The sequence below is a fragment of the Phacochoerus africanus genome, chromosome 6 (assembly GCF_016906955.1).
Source record: "Phacochoerus africanus isolate WHEZ1 chromosome 6, ROS_Pafr_v1, whole genome shotgun sequence".
Lineage (NCBI taxonomy): Eukaryota > Metazoa > Chordata > Mammalia > Artiodactyla > Suidae > Phacochoerus > Phacochoerus africanus.
Genome location: NC_062549.1, coordinates 7,797,378 through 7,809,520, shown reverse-complemented (window position 1 = coordinate 7,809,520; position 12,143 = coordinate 7,797,378). Strand labels below are relative to the sequence as shown.

The 12,143-nt window shown below is 51.9% G+C and overlaps 1 long non-coding RNA gene across 1 annotated transcript; it reads right to left on the bottom strand.

Annotated features, from left to right (window-relative positions):
* Positions 1-326: 326 nt before the first annotated feature.
* LOC125128756 (uncharacterized) lies at positions 327-2,157 on the bottom strand. The gene is made up of 2 exons (XR_007135304.1): positions 2,053-2,157; positions 327-371 (listed from the first exon to the last, which is right to left on the bottom strand). It is a non-coding gene; the product is annotated as an uncharacterized LOC125128756 (long non-coding RNA).
* Between the last annotated feature and the right edge of the window lie 9,986 nt (positions 2,158-12,143).

Below are 12,143 nucleotides of genomic sequence, written 5' to 3'. Positions count from 1 at the left end.
CCCCTTCCTCTACCATCACGGAGAGGGGAGGAAACTCCACTTAGCATTACCTGCACCTGCTCTGAGCCAGGGACCTTCACGCATCAGCCGCCTCTCCTCCCAGCAGAGCTGGGAAAGAAGTCTGGAAAGGACCTTAGTCGGTCCAGGAAATCCTTGAAGAACGGAAGTCGGTAAGGAATCCACCAGCGCCGGATCCCAACTCACCCTGAGAGTTGGAGGTGGGACACAGCTGTCTTATCTGTGGGGCGAGGGCAGGAGCCAAGGGCACTGCGGGGGCGCAGGGGACTTTGGAAGAGACACTAGGTTGTTGCATAAGTTCCAGTGTGCTCCAGGGTCAAGCTAAGTCCATAATTCGGATAAACCGGAGATAGCTGAAAAAAAAGAAGGGGCAGTGTTACGCAACATATGCCAGAACTGCTAACTAGATAAATAACATGACCAAGAGCACGCTCCCCAGCTCACTCGGAGAGCAGAACGTCTCGTCTTTGCCAAAGGCCCCAAGGCCTGCCGTTGGCTGATAAGCGAAACAGATTCTAGTCTGTTCCTGTTAAGTGATATTTTAGGAAGCTGGGGGAGGTCTGTGGTTGGCTCAGGATGCAGAGCTCACGTATGATGATTATTTTTGCTGTCTTTCTTTCCAGTGGTATAAATTCTTCTTGAAAGTCCGAAACGAGACCTCATCTTACAGACGTTTCCCAAACTCTTGCACAGACGGCCTCGGGGCTCTTGTGAAAAATGCAGATTCGGTGTCTGCAGGTCTGGGGCCTGAGATCCTGTGTTTGGAACCAGCTCCCAGGGGGTGCATACCCTGCTGGTCCCTGGACCACATTTGAGTAGCAAGCATCTCTATACCGCAGCTACGTTCTCGGTGCCCTGACTCGAAATGACTTTTAGGATTTATTTAGTGTCACACTGTGGATTCGTCCGTAGCTGGGTGATAGCAGCCAAAGCCCAGGGCTAGGGCTCAGGGCCTCAGAGTCCAAATCTTGGTCTGGCCCTTGTGGGTAATGTGACCTCTGGCAAATTATTTTGGCTCCCAGCATCTCAGTGTCCTTACTTGTAAAGGAGAGAAAAGAAATCCTTATTCCGGAGTTCCTGATGTGGCTCTACTGTAAGGAACCCGACTAGCATCCTTGAGAATGTGGGGTCGATCCCTGGCCTCGCTCGGTGGGTTAAGGATCAGGACGGGCCATTTGCTGCAGTGTAGGTCACAGACACAGCTCGGTCTGGCGTTGCTGTGGCTGTGGTGTAGGCCAGCGGCTACAGCTCCGATTCAACCCTTAGCCTAGGAACTTCCATGTGCTGTGGGTGTGGCCCCAAAAGCCAAGAAAAAAAAGGGGGGGGGGGGGAAATGCTTATTCCGTAGGATTAGCCAAAAGAGTAAATGAATGGATATATGTAAAGAGACTCAGCACATGGGTATAGGTACCTGGGTCTGAAATCACTCTCAAAGGCAGATCTTCACTCTCTGTCCCCTTGGAGCACAGGCTGGATGGCCACAGGCTGGAGCCCCCAGTGCCATGTTTCATTCTTTCTCCCAAGTGGACCACGGACTGGGGGCTGGAGAGTTTGGCAAAGCAGTTTCTTTTCCGACAGCAGCTCCGTCCCTCCTGCCCCAGCCTGGAGGCCATTCCTTCTCCTCCTGTCTTTTTGCCCCCTGCAGCCACCGACTCCCCACAAGGTTCTGGGGCTGCCCCTCAGTTCCCTGCCCCAGGTTTCTTTGGAGATTTGCCCTCCCATCTGGGCAGGGCCCTACCAAGGCCTCCTGCTCCGCAGAGCCCTCCAGTATCTGGAACTGGGAGTCCCCCCAGCCCTCAGAGAGGAGAGAATCTGTTGCCCGAAGCCCACCTCTCAACTCTGATGGTTGGTTCATACACCTCTGGGTTTTTTTTTGCCACCAGCAGCCCCCTACTCTGTCAGGACCAGGCTCATTTTATGTCATGGGAGTGCCTCTCATGGCTCTCCAAATGAAACTGATAGCACCTGTGACTTGAACCAATCAGAACCCAGACTGGGATTTGAACGCACGGTTTTTAAATTAGAATCACTCACCCTGTGTCTGGACTCACGGAGGTTCAGGTTCTTTGTGCCTTGGTGCAGAAGGAATCCAGTGAGAGAGACAAAGTGATAGGCAAGAAATAGATTTATTAGGATGGGACGCTCGTGAGAGATGCAAGCAGGCAGGCAAGGAGACTCTGCCCCCAGGATCAGCTGGGCTACAGTTTTATCCTCCAAGGGGGGGGGGGGCAGGAAAAGGCTGCCTCTTCCTCTTTCGTGGAGTAGTAGCTCCTCCTTGGTATCTGGTAAGAGAGTAGTGGACCCTAAGGTCAAACGAGGACGTCAATCAGCAGAAGGGTGGTCCTTCCACTCCTGCCCTTGGTCCTAAGGGTCATTGTTTGCTGAACTTGAATGCAGGCCTCATTTTAATGACCTGAGGCCTATCTTATGCTTTTATTTGTGGTATTGTAGTCAAGCAAGCCTGCTTCCGATGGCTTTCTTTTCTTCTTTTTTTTTAATTTTTCATTTCCATTTTTATTTTTAATTTTTTTGCCTTTTTTTTTTTTCACAGTTAGCTGATCCATTTCACACTCCCACCAGCAGCATATGGAATTTTCCTGGCTAGGGGTCGAATTGGAGCTACAGCTGATGGCTTACACTCCAGCCACAGCAATGTGGGATTCGAGCTATGTCTGCGACCTACACCCTAGCTCACAGCAGCAATGGATCCTTAACCCACCGAGCAAGGCCAGAATTCAAACCCACATCCTCATGGATACTAGTCAGCTCGTTACCACTGAACCACAAAGGGAACTTTCTCTGATGGCTTTCTTGAGTGATTATTAACTTACAGTGATCTCCCAAAGGTCCCTCGGTTTCCCTCTCTCTCTGTGGTCCCCGACTGGGACTTCTGCAACTACCTGTGCAACTAGCCTGCTCCATCCCTATCACAAAGGCTGCTGTGTTATAGAAAGGACTTCCATCTTCGGCAAGAGGCCCCAGGTTTAAATATCAGCCCTGATGACCCCAAAAGCAGGAGCAACAAAAGAAAATTGGGAAATTGGACTGCATCACAATGAAAAACTTCCGAGCATCAGAGGACGTTATCCATAGAGGGAAAATACAACCTCTGGAAGCATCGATATGATAAGTGTCTAGTGTCCAAAGTATACAAAGGATTTTTATAATGTTGTGCATATACGCACACGCACACACGGACCCACACACACACACCTCAATGAGAAAACTGGCAAGGGATTTGAACAGATATTTCTCCAAGGATGGCAAACACGACAAAGATGCTCCTTGTCGATAGGCAAGGGGGAACTGCAGCTCAAAACTGCGATGAGATAGCGCCTATACCTGCTCGGATGAATGTAAAAAATTGTAAAAAGGGAAAACAGCGAGTGCTGCCATGGATGTGGAGAAACTGGAACCCCCAGGTGCTGCAGGTGGGAATGTGAAACGGATCAGCTAACTGTGAAAAACATTTTGAGGGGTTCCTCAAAAAGCTAAATGTGGAATTAGCATAGGACCCAGCAATTCTGCTCTTAGGTATATACCCCCAAGAACTGAGCATGTTCTCGGATGCAAATGTTTATAGCAGCCTTATTTCCAACAGCCAAAGGGATGAAACGAGAGTGTGCCCACAGGAGCCCAGACCATTCCCTGCAACGTAATAACAACAAGAGCAACACTGAGATTTTTCTCTCCCAGGCACCTCGCTGCCTGCTTTCTCTAGACAATCTTATTTAATCCTCCCGGCAGCCTATGACTCAGGCAGTTTGCCTCATTTTACAGATGAAGAAATGGAGGCACAAAGGCCAAGGATACACCTGTACTGAACCCTGGCCTCTCAACCTCCTGGTTCCTCGTTGGATTCGTTTCCGCTGCACCATAACGGGAACTCTGAGAGATTTATTTAAAAATATGTCAGTCCTCTCCCCTGACAGGTACCAGAATAAGAAAGCTGATGAGGAGTTCCCGTTATGGTACAGTGGAAACAAATCTGACTGGGGACCATGAGGTTTCAGGTTCGATCCCTGGTCTCGCTCAGTGGGTTAAGGATCCAGTGCTGCCGTGAGCAGTGGTGTGGGTCGCAGATGCAGCTCGGATCCCGAGTTGCTGTGGCTGTGGCATAAGCCAGTGGCTGTAGCTCTACTTAGACCCCTAGCCTGGGAACCTCCATAGGCTGCAACTGCGGCTCTTAAAAAAAAAAAAAAGAAAGGTGCCAAAGGCCCTATTGGAGGGAGGAGAGCAATACCAGCTCAAGTGCCTGCAGCCTGTGAAGGAACTGGGGTGTGGGGACAGGTGCACCTGGGGCTTTCCACTCTGCCTTTTAATGCTGTGTGACCCTGTGCCAGCGCCTTGGTCTCTCTGAGCATCAGTGCCCTCATCTCTACAACAGAAGTGAAGATGAGAAGCAGTAACGTGCATGACTCTCCTGGCACACAGATCAAGTGTGTGCAAACTGCATTCTCAGTAGTTGCCCATAGGATGGAGCCAGGAGGAAAAGGAGTGACTCTTAGTGTTATAGGGAAGAACAGATCTGACACCATATTGGATCTGTTTCTTTTACTTTGTTTGTTTATTTGTTTATTTATTTATTTTTGTCTTTTTAGGGCCACACATGCGGCATATGGAGGTTCCCAGACGAGGGGTAGAACTGGAGCTGTAGCTGCCAACCTATACCACGGCCACGGCAATGCCAGCTCTGAGCTGCATCTGCAGCCTACACCCCAGCTCACGGCACCGCCAGATCCTTAACCCACTGAACGAGGCCAGGGATGGAACCTGAGTCCTCATGGGTCCTAGTCAGGTTCCTTATTGCTGAGCCAGGAGGGGAACTCCTTGTTTCTTTTACTGTAACCTTTGTATTCTGTGCTTTTGCTACAAGTTAATCACTAAAGCCATGTTGCCAATGGTTTAAAATTAAAAATAATGGCCCATCTCCAGGTTCTTAGCTCCCAGGCCTGGGTGTCAAAGGTCAATACCTTTGTTTAGCTCTCAGGCAACCTCCTGACCAGGCTCGGCTGTGCATGGCTGCAGGAAAGAAGAAAAAATACGTTGCCGAGAGAGGAGGAAATATTTGCCAAAACCTAGCACCTTTTTTTTTTTTTTTTTTACTTTACCTCCCACCTCCCCCTCTTTGTTCTATCAAAGAAACTAGCATCCAAACCTCGGGCAAGCTGATTCTGAGGAGGAGTCTGCCATCTCGGGATGCTGGCAGACGCGGACGCTGAGGCTCAGAGAGGTGATGCGACTTCTTACTTTATGCAGCCAACCAGTGACCAAGCTGGCTTTTGGCCTGGTACACTGCCCACGATGCCACCTCACTGTTGTGGCCCCCAGGGCAGTGCTGCCAAAAGAGAAGACAGATTTCTCTTTTATTTCCTTGGCATGAAGTGATTTTGCCTTGTGCCATAAGGTAAGAACAGTTTTCAAACGGTGTGTGTATATGTACGTGTGGGTGTGTGCGTGTGCACACACAGACACTCATGCTTGCACACTGAACGGGCTTTATTAATGCTCTGGTCTTGAGGGTGAACAGTGTGAGGACCAAAGAACAAAGGTGTTCATTGCTCAGGGGGCTGCCTGTGATTCCTGGAATGCTGGGAACCACGTTTACAGTTTCGTCCTGGGTCCTGGATGTGACCCAGAAACAGGGACGAGCAAAGAACCTGGCTTGTGAGGGGTGTCGGCCTCATCGGTCAAACATTTACTGAGCACCGAAGGTTCACCAGGCTTTGAACTGGGTTCTGGGGGCATGAGGCTGAGCAAGACGTGGACCTGGTCTCCATGGAGCTTTGGAGAGACACGCATCAATAGCAGGCAGAGGAGTTACTGCTGTGGCTCAGTGGGTTAAGAAGCTGACTGCAGCAGCTCAGGTCACTGTGTGGAGGTGTTGGTTTGACCCCAGTGCCAATTCAGTGGGTTAAAAGGATCTGGCATTGCTGTGGTTCCAGGGTAGATCGCAGCTGTGGCTCAGATTCAATCCCTGGCCTGGAAACTTCCATATGTTGTGGGTGAAGCCATAAAAGAAATTTTCACCATGCCCCGTGAGAAATGCTCTGACTGCATTCTTGCAAATGGAAACTCCATGAGGACAGGCGCCCTTCCCGTTTATCTCTGCGTCCCTCGTACCTGGTATGGGCTCAGGCACATCGTAGGTCCTCATAAACTTGCTGTATGGTGAGCATGAGGGCGGGAGTGAGTATACCTAGGAAACTGGGGGAGGGACGTTGGCTAATAGAAGAAGCTGGGTACTCAGGCATTTGCTCGATGGTTCATTGATGATTCGTACGTGTGTGCGTTCACCCATGCTTCGGTCTTCATCTACCTGAACCGTTTGCTTTTGCGATGGGAGAGGGACCCGAGTACCATTTATGCAGGGACACAACTTAGAACACGCTGGGCCAGGATCAGAGCCACGTGCGACCCAGAGGAAGAAGGACCCAGCAGTAATGGGAGGGTGTGAGGCTTTCCAGAGCTGGTGGCACTTGGGCTGCCCTTTAAGGGCAAAGGTACGTTTCCAGAGCCTCAAAGGGGCTGGCGTGAGGATGTGGGGCCAGGAAAAGGGAGCTTCCCACACCCCGATACCTCAAGCTTGGTCAAACAGACAACACACCATAATAGGACCATGCGTGTGAATGTATTTTACAAACAGTGAAGCACCCGCTGGATGCCCAGTGAGGAGACGCAGCAGAAGAATAGTAAGTTGCATGCTGGGACATCCTGACTCTACGAGTCTGGAGAAGGTGTTGGCTTTTGGTGGAGACGTTACTACCCTTGACCCTGAAGTCATGCCTAGAGCTTGCCATTGCTGTTGAACTTGAGAGAGATGGGGCCTTCTGTCATCATTGGGCTTTGCGTTTGTTCTTTCTTTTACTCACTTGCTCACTCATTCACATGTGGGGGTGGATCTCCTTTTTTCTGTAAGAACCCTTCTACCGAACCTCCGTATGTAAACCAGCCAACATGGAGTCAGAACCTCAGTTCCTGGTCTCACCCCTACCTCAAGCTCCGGTACAGCCTCCACAGGGGTTCAAGCCTTCCCAGGAACATGGTTGAAAAATTTCACCTGGAAGGTAGAAAGTGAGAGCCAAAGAGGGTGAGTGGGGAGTGCCCATCATGGCTCAGTGGCTTAAGAACCTGACTAATATCCATGAGGATGCAGGTTTGATCCCTGGCCTCCATCAGCAGATTAAGGATCTGTCATTGCCATGAGCTGTGGCATAGGTCACAGATGCGCCTAGGATCCCATATTACTGTGGCTGTGGTGTAGGCTGGCAGCTGCAGCTCTGATTTGATTCCTAGCCTGGGAACTTCCATAGGCTGTGGGTGCATCCCTAAAAAAACAAATATATAAAAATAAAAACAAACAAAAAAAAGGGCAAGTGGCTTGTCCATAAATAGAGTGGAAGCCCTCAACTTCCTGTTCCCTGAACAAAGCTCTTTTCATGAAAGCAGCCAGGAAATCCAGCCTCACAACAGGCAAGAAAAGAAATGGGTCCCAAGACAGGACTGTGAACCCTGCTCTGGCCACTTGCTCCCTGACCCCCATTCCAGGTCAGATATGATCCGTGGAAAGCTCCCAGGGATGAGGATTTAGGCAACTGGCCTTTAGCCCTGCTCCTGTGATGTAACAACCGTGTCATCTTGGGCAACGTACTTGCCTTCGGTGCCTCGGTTTCCTCATCTGTGAAATAGAAACATTTGAGAGGACGCAGTGGGACGGTCAGGTGCGGAGCCTACGGCTGGCACAGAGTGGGTCTTTGCTAAAGTGGACCTTTGGTAAATGCTTCTTTTTCTTCTGTCTCATGGCACCACAAGATTTGCTAGAGATATTTTCCACCTGACCTTGCAGTTTCTGATGTATCAAAAAACAATTCGTCGCAGGCGTCTCTGTGGTCCCAGAACAGCATTCTCCTTTGTCAAATCATCAGCTCTGTAAAAAGAGCCACCCCCCCCTTTTTTTTGTCTTTTTGCCATTTCTTGATCCTCTCCCGTGGCATATGGAAGTTCCCAGGCTAGGGGTCTAATTGGAGCTGCAGCCGCCAGCCTACACCACAGCCATAGCAACACAGGATCCGAGCCACGTCTGCAACCTAGACCACAGCTCATGGCCACACTGGATCCCAACCCACTGAGCAAGGCCAGGGATCAAACCCGCAACCTCATGGTTCCTAGTCAGATTCGTTAACGACTGAGCCATGACGGGAACTCCCAAGAGCCACCCTCTTACATGGACCAAATGGCTCTGTGGTTCCTGACCTTCCCTGGGCCTCTGGATTCTGTGAGGGCAGGGTCTGTGGGCATTAAAGCCTCCTGGAATAATATGAATAACAAGGAAGAGCAGCAACAAACAGCAGGCTGTCTCCCCGCTCGCCCTCCGCCCCCTCAGCAGCAGACTGGGAGGAGAGCCTGGGCCTGAGGAAAGATACACAGCCTTTCTTTTTGAAATAGCAAAGAGCTGGTGCAGCTCGAGGGCAAGGGTTTAGGGGCCCCAAGAAACTCTGATTTAAAAGTTTGTTTCAATCCTGTTCATGACCCCTGGCCGAGAATAGACTCTGAGCCAAACCAGGGTCTAAAGGAGGGGAGTCAGAACAAAATTAGAAGGATGTGTTCCAGAGGAGGCACCTGCTAAAAGCACAGACCCTGGGCTCCACCTTGGATGCCCCTGTAATGATGCCAAGTTCCAAGTCACTGCAGGCGGGCGAGCCGGGCAATACAGAGGTGCCACCACAGGGTAGGAGCTTCACCAGCGGGCCTCAGGGCCTCACCCCCTGTAGAGGAGGCATCTCCCAGCCTGGGGCTCAGGGAAGCCCCCTGGGGTGGGGGGAGGGGATGCCCCACTGAGTCCTGAAGGCCAAGGGGGAGCTGGCAGGTGCAGAGGTGTGACCTTGTGACCAGGATGGACAGTGTGTTCTGGGGAAAAGGAAGATGAGAGGTGGAGGCAGGAAGCCCCAGGGCCTCCAGAGCTGGGCAGCAGCTCAGCATTGCCCCGTGCGGGGTGTGTGGTAAGACATGGCTGGAGGGGGCGGGGCAGCGTGATGATGGATGGTCCTGGAAGATCTCCTGGGAGGTGGCCCCTTATTTTGCAGCTTTGGGGAGCTGTCAGGAGGCTTTGGTGGGGGCACAATAGTATCCCACATGTATTTCTGGATGAATGCTGAGACAGCGGAGCATGTTTATAGGGTCAAACCAGGGGTGGGGCAGTTGCCTAGGAAACATCAGCAAGAGCCCGCGAGAGTGCAGGTGGGGAGCTGGGTCCTCCAGGGGCAGTGGGGATGGGCCTATGCATCTGGGAAGGAATGGGGGTTCACTGGATTGGGGGCAAGAGGGAGGCCTAGGGCAGACCCTGGGTCTCTGGTTGGGTAGCTGGGGGGATCAGTCACTGAGCGGGAGAGAAGGCGGGAAGCGGGTCCTGCTGAAGCCCCCTACCTGACCCCTCTGGACTGGAATAGAAACACAGGAAACTAAATTCCCAGAAGGGTGGCTTGACAGCACGTTGTTTTTAGAAGGCAGAATCAATTGTGTGCAGTGTGGCAGAGGCTGTGATTCCAGCTTTGTTGAGAAACATCAGCTCTTGATATGTCAGAGCGGACTTGCACAGAGTCCGCTTGCGTGAACGAGCCAAAGGAGCAGGTCAGGCGTCAGTCATCCCTCCGTGCCACCCCCCAGGCTCGTCTCGCCCTGTAATCTCCCCCCTCTGGTTTCTTCATCTGGGAGGCGGGAGGCTCCCCGCACCCTGCAGGATGCTCCTGGGTAGCAGACGGGGATGGCGAAGAGACCTTGTTTAAGGCCCTGTGGGCTCCTCTGAGCGCAGAAGTATTTCTTCTTCTAATGAATTGTGTGGTGGGTAGATTTCTACCCCGTGTCTTCCCCTCACTGGGGAACCCCAGCGGGAAAAGAAAAGCCCAAGAACCGCTTCGTGGAAGAGGGAGATTTCTGTCTTGCTTCCTGCCCCCGCGGCAGACTCCCTCCCCTCCCCCTCCCCCTCCCCCCACCTCTCCCCCCCTCCCCCCCCACCTCTCCCCCCCTCCCCCCTCCCTCCACCCTCAGCTCTCAACACTCACCAGCGACCCCTTTGGGTCTCCTCCTTCAGAGCAGCATTCTTCTCCGTCCCAAGGACCTGAAGGGCTCTAAAGCAGCCTGAGGGGACGTGGGAAATCCTCAGGTGGCTTCAGGGACTTCTGCCGCGGAGTGTCTTTATGCGGGATTTTTAAAGCAGGAGATGCAGCCAGCAACCCATTCTGGCGGCCTGGTCAGGAGGCGGATGCGGTCCCGGCAAAGTTGCTGTTGTTATGGTTTAATGGCCATTCCTGTGCCTGTGGCACAGGGAAGTTGCCAAGCTAGGGGTCAATGCAGAGCTGCATCTGCAACCTCTGCCACAGCTTATGGCAACGCCAGATCCTTCACCCACTGAGGGAGGCCAGGGATGGACCCAAATCCTCAAAGACACCATGGCGGGTTCTTAAGCCTCTGAGCCACAGTGGGAACGCCACAAAGTTTGGTGTCACAAGGTTTTTCTACAAACGTGGACAGTCAGGGCTGGAAAGAAAAATGCGAGTTCAGTGCTTCTCTTTTCTACCCAGTGATAACAGCTCCTTCAATATGTGTGCCCTCATTAGATAACAAACTCCCGTGGTTACAATCAGATACAGCCGGCGTGTTTCATGTTTCGTGACCATGTACTATGAACAGATGGAGCACTGGTCCCTCTCCTGCGCTTGTCCTGGCAACCTCGCTACAGGTGGGGGGCTGGGTGTTTCACGGTGGAGGAAGCAGAGTTTGAGTCACTTGGGCAAACAAGTCACACGACCAGGGTGGGAGCCAGATGCTCCTGTTCTGTATCTGTTGCCCTTTCCACCCCAGTAAGCTCTCTTGTCCTGACAGAACTGACTGGTTGTTCAAGCCGTGTTGTTTCTACCCCCACTTGGCGATTCCTTTCGTCAACACGGCTGTCATTTCTTTGACCCTGTCCCCATTTAGCTGCGCTGCGGTCAGACTGGTGGTGTGTGTGCCGGTGTCGAAATCCTCATGACCCCACTTCTCCCAGGATCTTTCAGGTTCTGGGGTTCCTGGAGGAAGTCAAGGAGGAGCAGTGAGAGTCAAGGGCCGGAATTGCACCTGCATCCTGTGGAAGACTTGAGGATGTACCCACTGGAGTCTTTTGGAGGGAAGCAAAGGAAGGTCAGGATGAACTGGGATGAATTATGATGACCCTTTAGCAGGTGCCAAGTCCTGAGGGGGCCCACAGGTTCAGTGGACTGAGTGGGGCTGAGTTGGGTTCAGATCCCACTCTGGGAACCTCCTAAGTGAGAAAGCCCAGAAGTCAGCGTTGGCTATGACAAAAGCTTTCAGGGATTGCAGTGAGGATAAAAAAAAAAAAAAAAAATCTTCTACTGTAAAACCAGATGCACACTCAACTCTAGACCTCAGGTCCCAGACTCAGGGCTGGGTGGTTTAGGGTGGCTGCCTGAGCCAGGCTGCCTAGGATCAAGTCCAGGCAGTGACCTTGAAACACTTCATTGACTCTCAGTTGCAGTGTCCTAATCTGAGGCTAAGATAGTAACAGCTCTTACTCCATAGGCTATTCTGAGAATTCAGCCTGTGCACAACACAGCCCTTAGCCCAAGTGTAGAAGCCAAGAAAGCTGGCAGAAGGAAGTGTTTTAGGGGGGTGGTCGAGAATTTTAAGACCAGGACCACATCCTAGTTAGCAAAACACCAGATCTGACTTAGTTCCTGCCACACGGGGTTGCTGGGAGTGCAAAAAGAATTAGTGTATGAGAAAGCACTTGATACCCCAGAAAACGCTCTACGGCTCTGAATGCCTGGTCAGAGCTCACGGTTGTGGTCGTTGTCATGATTGTCTGGGTCCAGGTCTTCTGGCGTCTAAGACCGTCCTAGCGCATAAGAGAAGCCAGGTCACTCCCAAGTTTGGCTCACTATGTGGCACATATGGGGTTCCCTGTGCCTTGGCTTAGCTGCGTAAGTGTCTTCCAGGTGGGGCTGATTTCGCACGACTCTCCTCCCCTCCCCTCCCCCCCAACCCCCGCCCGAGACCTGGAGTGAACCTCCTTACATTTTAGCTGCTGCTATGCTGATGACACCTCGTGTGCGTGTGGACAGTGCTCTGCC